At 33.9% G+C, this 8,903-nt stretch overlaps 1 pseudogene; it reads left to right on the top strand.

Annotated features, from left to right (window-relative positions):
- Window positions 1–6,893: 6,893 nt before the first annotated feature.
- Window positions 6,894–6,993, top strand: LOC122127690 (annotated as a pseudogene).
- Window positions 6,994–8,903: the final 1,910 nt, after the last annotated feature.

Genomic DNA, 8,903 nt, shown 5'->3' with positions numbered 1-8,903 from the left:
AAAATCTGATTGGATACTCCAATGATTACACATTTATAAGCAGCTCACAAAAATAATATCCTTATCAACATGAGGTAGTGAAGACTTCTCATTACATAAGCCAAAAAGTTTGGGATCAGAAAAGAATTGAGAAAATTGAAAGGGTAAGCAAACAATGTTCTTACAAGCCCTATCTAAGCATATTGACTTCAGCAGTGGAGGGAGGCCAGAAATATTGATATAGATTGTCTTAATATTTTTGCTACCTAAAGTGATTTTACAGAGCCTATATGGCTCACTGCAATGCAGAATAGACTGAATGAAGACAGGAAAATAAATTCTATGTTCAAATGAGGCAACTTCAAAGAGTTTTAAAAGAGAAACCATGAAGATATAGCGGGGCAGGGTGAGGAGGAGATCTTTTAGACTTTCAGCTTCACTGGACTTGAGGCCAAGAAGCTGTGCTTAATTGGAAATTAGGCAAGAGCTAAGAGGAGGACATAGATTTAGGACATAGAAGCATTGTCCTTTGTAACAGACACTGTCACCCAAGGTATGGATCATTTAACTCTATTATTTTCCATACATCTTGCTGAGCAAATGCAAGACTAAGAGAAAAATAATCTATTGAAATAATTTTGCAAAGAATAACTTCACTGATCCTGATATGGTATCTAAGGAGAGACCTAAGAGAGAACATAAAAGTGGAGTATACTTTGGTTTCGTCTAAGCATCTTCTTAGCAAAATATACCTTTGAGGTTAGAAGTGATTGAACCAAAAAGTAGATGGAGTACTTGTTTTTGTGGCACTTTAGACACAAGTAGACTTTCAATGTAAAAGAAAAAAGTATAGCTAAATATTTGTGATCACAGCTTCTTGGACCTGTTGTTGGAGACAAAGTTTTACATTAGAGTTTGTCCTCATTAACAAAGACGTTGGGTTTTCGTGGCAACCAAATGCAAAGGTGAAGTTTAATGGGCTCTTTTAGACAAGTAAACAGCATGGTATAAAAAATGGCAAATAATATTTAGTAAATTAGTTTGGTTAATTATTTTGCCAGAACAAAGAATGAAAGATATAATTCAAAATCACTTGACTTACATTCCTCAATACAATAAAGGCTGTATATGACAAACCTACACCCAGCATTATACTCAATGGTGAAAAACTAAAGCCATTTCCTCTTAACTCAGGAACAAGACAAGGATGCCCACTCTCTCCACTTCTCTTCAATCTAATATTAGAATGCCTAGCTACAGCAATAAGACAAGATGCAGACATAAAGGGGATCCAAATAGGGAAAAAGAAATAAAACTCTCCCTCTTTGCAGATGACATGATCTTGTATTTAAAGAATCCCATAGACTCCACTCCCAAATTACTCAAGCTGATCCAAAACTTTGGCAAAGTAGCAGGTTATAAAATTAACCCCCAAAAATCAATGGCTTTTCTCTATGCCAACAATGAGAAAAGTGTGGCTGAAATTAGGAAAGCAACTCCATTTGTAATAGCCCCACAAAAAATAAAATACCTAGGAATTAACTTAACTAAAGAAGTGAAGGACCTCTATGATGAAAACTTTAAAATCTTGAAAAAGGAAATCAACACAGAACTTAAAAATTGGCAAAACCTCCCATGCTCCTGGATTGGAAAGATTAACATCATGAAAATGGCAATACTTCCCAAGGCTATCTACAAATTCAACGCAATACCTATCAAAATTCCAACCTCATTCTTCAAGGAAATAGAAGATGCAATCCAAAAATTCATATGGAACAATAAAACACCCTGAATAGCAAAAACGCTCCTCAACGGAAAGAACACTGCTGGAGGAATATCTATACCAAATTTCAAAGTCTACTATAAAGCCATAGTAATCAAAACAGCTTGGTATTGGCATAAGAACAGACCTCAGGACCAATGGAATACAATTGAAAACCCAGAAATAAACCTACAGACCTATAGCCATCTAATCTTCCATAAGGGAGCTAAGACAATAGAATGGAAGAAAGACAGCCTCTTCAGTAAATGGTGCTGGCAAAATTGGTTAACTACTTGTAGAAAACTAAAGGTAGATCCTTACATATCACCCTGTAGCAGAATCAACTCCAAATGGATCAAAGACCTTGAACTCAAAGCAGACACTGTGAAAATATTACAGGATGGAATAGGAGAAACCATAGGTCTCCTTGGCTCAGGCCGAAATTTTCTGAATAGAGACCCGGAAACACAACAAATCAAAGAAAGGTTGGACAAATGGGATTGCATAAAGTTGCAGAGCTTCTGCAGGGCAAATGATATAGCTAGCAAGATCAATAGAAAGCCCACGGATTGGGAGAAGATCTTTAATAGCCATACAACGGACAAGGGTCTCATATCTAAAATATACTTGGAACTCAAAAAATTATATCCCCCAACAACAAATCCTCAAAGAAACAACTGTCCAATAAATAAGTAGGCGAAAGGCTTAAAGAGAAACTTCTCTGAAGAAGAAAGAAGGATGGCCAATAGACACATGAAGAAAGGTTCAACATCCCTAGGCATAAAAGTAATGCAAATCAAAACAACATTGAGATATCAAGAACTCTAACAACAACAGATGCTGTAGGGGATGTGGACAGAAAGGATCCTTACTTCATTGTTGGTGGGAATGTAAACTTGTTCAACCACTTTGGAAAGCAGTATGGAGGTTCCTCAAAAGACTTCACATAGAACTCCTCTATGACCCACCAATCCCACTTTTGGGCATTTACCCAAATGTTTACAAACAAGACCACACTAAAGCTACCAGCACAACTATGTTTATTGCAGCATTATTTACCATAGCTAAGATATTGAACCAACCCAGATGCCCCTCAGTAGATGAATGGATCAAGAAAATGTGGTATATATACACAATGGAATTCTATGCCTCCATCAGAAAGAATGACATTGCCAGATTTGTTAGGAAATGGAAAAACTTGGAAAAAATTATATTAAGTGAAGTAAGCCAGGCCCAGAGAAACATAGTTCCCATGGTTTCCCTTATTTGCAATATCTAGTATATGTATGAGTCAAGCGGAAAAGGTCAGATAATATGATATCAGGAAAATGAACCCTTAGATATATATTTTAATGTTTTTTTCTTTCATGCATATGTTTCTAAGGTATTTATAAGATTATCTCTTTGTTGCTTTGTGTATCCCTCCGCCACAGTATAACCCCTGCTTTCTCTATATTTGATGTCAGTATAACTTGTGGAGGACATGGGGAAAAACCAGTTGTTTAAGGATACAGATGGACCTGTTGCAATAATGAGAAGTACAAGTTGTCATGTCCAAAACGAGGTTTACAATGTCGGTGCGGGGCGGGGGGGGGAAAGGGGAGGAAGGAGAAGGATTGGGATTGGGGGGGAGGGGGGAGGCTGGGAAGCGATGTGAAGGGTAAACAAAGGAGGAGGCTGCAATGCCTGGTAAGAAATGTACGCATTATCCTACCCATGTAATTGTAACCCCTCTGTACAGTATGTCCACAAATAAAATTAAACTAAATTAAAAAAAAAAAAAGAAAAAGAAAAAACAAAAAAAATCACTTGACTGAAAAGTTTGACGAAAGAGTATTGAAGAGAGATGAAAGAAAACATAGAGGACGTTTCTGTCTCCAGTGGAGTAATGGGTTCTTGATATTGTTTCTCCCATTCTATCTTCACAAGCTATCAAGGGTGGCTGAGGACTGGATTATCCATTGCAGACAAAGAGAACACACAGAAGAAAATATTTGCAGCAGATATAGGTGATTCATAACCTTAGACAATATATTTAAATCTGTTCAAAATTCTCTGCTACCCAAAACTGCCCTCTTTGAACAGCTTTGTTTGCTTTTCCCAAGACTACCTTTCATTAACTATTTAAAATTTTGAGAGGTCACATTCATCCTTTCCAGAGATTGCTGTTTGGTTGTGATTTTTGTGTGTTTTTGTTTTTTGTTGTGTTTTTTAACTAAATTTCAAAAGGTTTTGCAAGTGTATTACAATAAATATGTCCATCTAATTGTCCAATTCTCCTGTATCAGAGTGACTCCTTCTATCATTCTTAACCAACCCCTTCTCCAAGATTTATTTCAGATTTACCACGTCCTTTATCACATGTGTACATTGAGTATTCTAGCTGTACTTGTCCCTTGTTCCATTTGTCATTCATTCTATGTCTTTACTATTATTCCTCTCTGGTTTCAACTTCCTGATAGTCATTCTGTTAAACTGTCTGTTAATATTTTGAAAGGTTTATATACATTCCATGGAGTTTCAATCCTGAATATACTTGAACTTATGTCAGCTTATATTTCCATAATTTATTCATCTGCAATAACAATTTGCAAGACTGGAGACGTGAAGGACCTAGACATGATTTTATTCTTATCCATTTGGAAGATTAATCTTTATTCAACAAGAAAGTTTAAATATGGCTTAGAATATATTCCTAACTACAAAATTTTATAAATGGCTTTGTTAAAAGTTTTGTGATTATTTTATTTTACATGGGATAATATTTTCTACTACCTATAAATTTTGGAAAAAGAAGAAAACCATGATTTACTACTATAGAGGAATATGGTAGAAATAGAAGACAGATTTTTTGTTTGTCACATCTCTGATGAGTACCCATATTCATGACTTTAAGTCATATTTCTTACTATGTTAGACAGATAGGGAAAACATAAAACAACATATGATAAAGCATCTATTTGTGACTTTTTAAAATGTACCTTATTAAGTGATGAAACTTACTTTATTAGCTAGTTTTTGGGTTTGTATTATGGGAGGTTGTTCTATTTGACACATTTCTGGAAGGCACCTACTGAACAACACAAATGGTGGGTGGTACTATTTCTACACTTTAATGAATGGTTGAACCTGCTTGGCATTAGTGCTGGAGAAATTAATCAACTCTATTGTAACTTGCACCCTAAACTTGAAAAATTTGTAATGTCACTATCGTCTACTTGTCAAATGTTATTTTGGTGAATGTGATTTTTAAAATATTATTTGAAAAGGAATCTGCTTTCAGGAGATTAAATGTAGGTTGTCATTTGTTTGTGAATGATAACATTTTTATACAACAGAACCAAGTTTTACTGAAGTACCAGTATTTTGAAGCATTAACGATCTTCTCAGTTAATGTTTTTGTGAATTATATTTGACCTGAAGTCAAGTTTTCCTAGCCTTGGTAGACCAATTATGGATCTATCGTTCAGGAACTTTTTTTTTTGGCCTACTTATGCTGGACTAAATCTTTCAGTAATCATTAGAAGAGGGGTATTAAAAATAATTTTGTGACATTTGTGATCTTGGTCACACATATGGTCTGGTCATTTTTTTGAAAGTTTGAATTGCTGTACTTTCTGTTAGATTTTGTGATCTCATCTTTCCTTTTAAGTTGCATTGCATTTCACAATTGCATACTGCTAATTCTGGTGTCGTAAGGAATTGAGATGGATTTTCAATTACTTTCTGTTGACATGTATCATGAGTCTAGGTGAGATATCTTGCCCTTGTTATCTGATGAAGCAGATAACTGGGACCTGGGATCCTAGGACCCATGGGTCCTGCAGAAGAGTAATACCTTTTAGATATCATATCAGAAAAATTGGGTATAATCAGTAATAAAGCTTCCAAAATTGGAGAAAAATATTTTGGCATCAGTGAATTAAAACAATAAACAGAGCAGCAGGGTAAAGTCCCTTATAGATTAGAGGAAAACAATAATTTTTTTTTACAACATGAATTCAGAAGACCAAGAACACTTAGAAGGTATCAAAAGTTTATACCGAGGACATTGAATTGATGCTTTTTATATTCTAATGTACATTCTAAATCTTATTTATATTCCAATCTATTTATATGTCAAATTATCAATTAATTCTAGTAAGTTTCACTGTGTGAAATAAAATATTAGCACGTATAAAGATAAAATATATAACTATATATAATGTAAGAAAAAGGCACATGTTTTACAATGTACTGTTGTGGTTAGGGCATCAAAAGCAACTGTGTTTTAAAGTATTGTTCCATTATTTCTACCTCAGTGTTTGGCAGAGTTGGACCTAAAGCTTTACCATTTGTAGATTTACAGCCTAGAGGCAAGAGGAAACACTGTAATAAACATCACCAATTTAAGGCCTAATATCAAGGAGAAACATATAGACTTCTCTTGTAACTATGAAAATATTTGGTGAAAGAAAGGCAGTAGTGTAAATTCCTGCCTGGTTGGATGGTAGACTGGACAGGACATTAGGTAATCATGCATGTGAAAACTTTTTCACCTTCTTGGCTTTAGCTACTTTTGAAATATTAGGTATAAGAAACAATTATATTTTGATAAAATGCCTTCTAGTCTAAATGATTCTGTCTTAATTGTTCATCTCTCCATGATCCTTTTTAACTAAGATTAGTTTTGTTCCAGTAAGACAATCTATGCTGTCAGGGTAAGATATTCTGGTTGGTCTGTTGCTATATGAAAAAGAGTAAAGGGTCAGGTAGGCATTTGTGCCAGTACGACCTCATTTAGGAAATTTTAAGCTCAGAAGTTTAGAAGTAGCTCTTAAGCAAGGCTTGCTTTGAATCCATTAGCTCCACAAAGCTAACTCAGTTGATAAATAAGTACTTGAAAAGCTATCACCTTTGGACCTAGCTATAAAGGCTTCAAAGTATGATCAAATTTAAAATGAAAAAGACTTAAAATAGTCATTGACAAAAAATTGCAAATGTGAGCAATCGACCAAACAATATGTTTTTTCCAATATACACAGAATTTTAGAGAATTAAGATCAATAGCATTTTTAGGAACAATAAGGTTTCCTGGTTACAAACAATCAACCAAGGATATATGCCTGTATAAAGATTGCATCATTAACTACTTAAATTTACAGGATACTACATGCTTCAGCAGCACGTTTACCCAAATTATAACAATATAGAGATTATCATGGCACTTGCAAAAGGATGATATGAAAATTTGTGAAGAATTCAATATTTTTCATTCTTCAGAAGCAAGAAATGAAAAACAGTTATTAAAAAATTGATTACAAAAACACAAGTCGTTATGTCAAAAATGAACTTTACAACTTTGGTGCCGGGGGGGGGGTAGTGGGGAGGATTGAGTGGGGGGGCAGGGGGAGGATGGGAAGGGATGGGAAGGGGAAACAAAGGAGGAGGCTACAATGCTTGATAAGAAATTTACTCATTATCTTGCCCATGTAATTGTAACCCCTCTGTACAGTATTTTCACAATAAAAAAATACAAATGTAACAACACATATAATTCATTGAACTGAAAGTTAGTTTGACATCAGTGTATTAAATCCTCACCTAAGAAAGGCCTTTATATAGCATAATCTTTACAAAACTTTTGAAAGTAGATAACATTGTCATTTTATCCCAAAGAAATAAAATACTATAAGGACTTAGGTAAAAAAGGAATCTTAAACTTTTTCTATATGGAATGCTATCTGAAATAACACATTTATTAATGAACCTATATAATATAGAACAATGTAGAATTCAAAGTATTATATCTAGGAGAGAATGAAATAGATTATGGACATTATACAAACAAAATACAGATTATTTTAAAATATAATTTTTTCAGACAAGCACCAGAAATATTTTTAGTTTCTGTACTACTCATTTCAACAGATAAGTTAAAATGATTTCTGATTTAAAAAATCACAAACTCTGCAGAAATCATTATAGATGTATACAAACAACTCTTGAATACAATTTGACATCAAAGTCAGGCAATTCACTTGAAGAATACCATTGAATCCATGAATTTTTAAAGTAAGATATTACCGTTGCTTTGTATTGTGAAAATATTTTGTACAGACACAAATATGGATTGGCATTTTTGAAAATTAAGAAACTTAACCAAACCATTATGACGTAGGAGAACAATTTTTACAAATTTTTAAAACAAAGAAACAACAAATTCTGGGACAGAACCAGGCCCTGAATTCAAGGCTAGTATTAGCACAAAACAAATGAATGAATTAATTATTTAACATAAATTAAGCGGTCACATGTAGCGAGGCAAGTAAAATGTAACACCCATGGTGACTGGATTGTGTATTATTTTGTAATAAGGCAAATTAACGTTTGTCCAAATCATTAATATTTTATTTGTACTTTTTTGTACTAAACCCTGAATTTAGCATACATATATATGTGTGTACATGTGCACACATGTGTGTATGTGTATATGTGTGAGTGTGCTGTTGCAATGTTGCTTGCCAATGTGGACAAGATGAGGCTGAAAAGAGCTAACTGTGTTGCAATGTTTTTATTTATCAGTGTTCTGTCATGTCATTTCTATGGAGCCACTCTTCTGTACATTTTATTTGTCAAATAATAACATCATCATAATCAAAGCATATACAACATTAAATTAGATAAAAGAGACCAATTTCAGCTCTTGTTATATGTCAGGTAAGAAGATGCAGATATAATTAGGTAGTAAGTTATTGCTGTAAGATAACTGTCAGTACAAAATATGTATTTGACCTCTTAAATTGATTATACTTTTAAGATATAATCATGGAGTGAGTTTGACCTACTTGACCAAACAGGTATTACTCTCTGGTTATTCCTGTGAAACACAAGGTGGATAAACTCTTTGCAGATTTCTGTTGAAAATAACTTTCTTTGTAACATCATATCTATTCTCACTAAGATAATCAACCCTGTATTTATTAGGTTAGAATATCCCATCGTATTGACTGAAAACAGTATTGTGGATATGCTTGTTATATATACCTTTCAAAAACAAACACACAAAAAGCCTGTGTCACCTCCAGATTGTGGATGCATTTGAACTTGTTTTGTACATGCAATTGGATCTTCACTAATGGTTCTTTTGTGGGAGTAACTATCCCAAATTTAACAAATAAGG

The sequence above is a fragment of the Dipodomys spectabilis genome, unplaced genomic scaffold (assembly GCF_019054845.1).
Source record: "Dipodomys spectabilis isolate Male_0828 unplaced genomic scaffold, ASM1905484v1 ptg000307l, whole genome shotgun sequence".
Classification (NCBI taxonomy): Eukaryota; Metazoa; Chordata; class Mammalia; order Rodentia; family Heteromyidae; genus Dipodomys; species Dipodomys spectabilis.
Note: the sequence above shows the minus strand (reverse complement) of the source record. Positions and strands in the feature narration are given on the sequence as shown.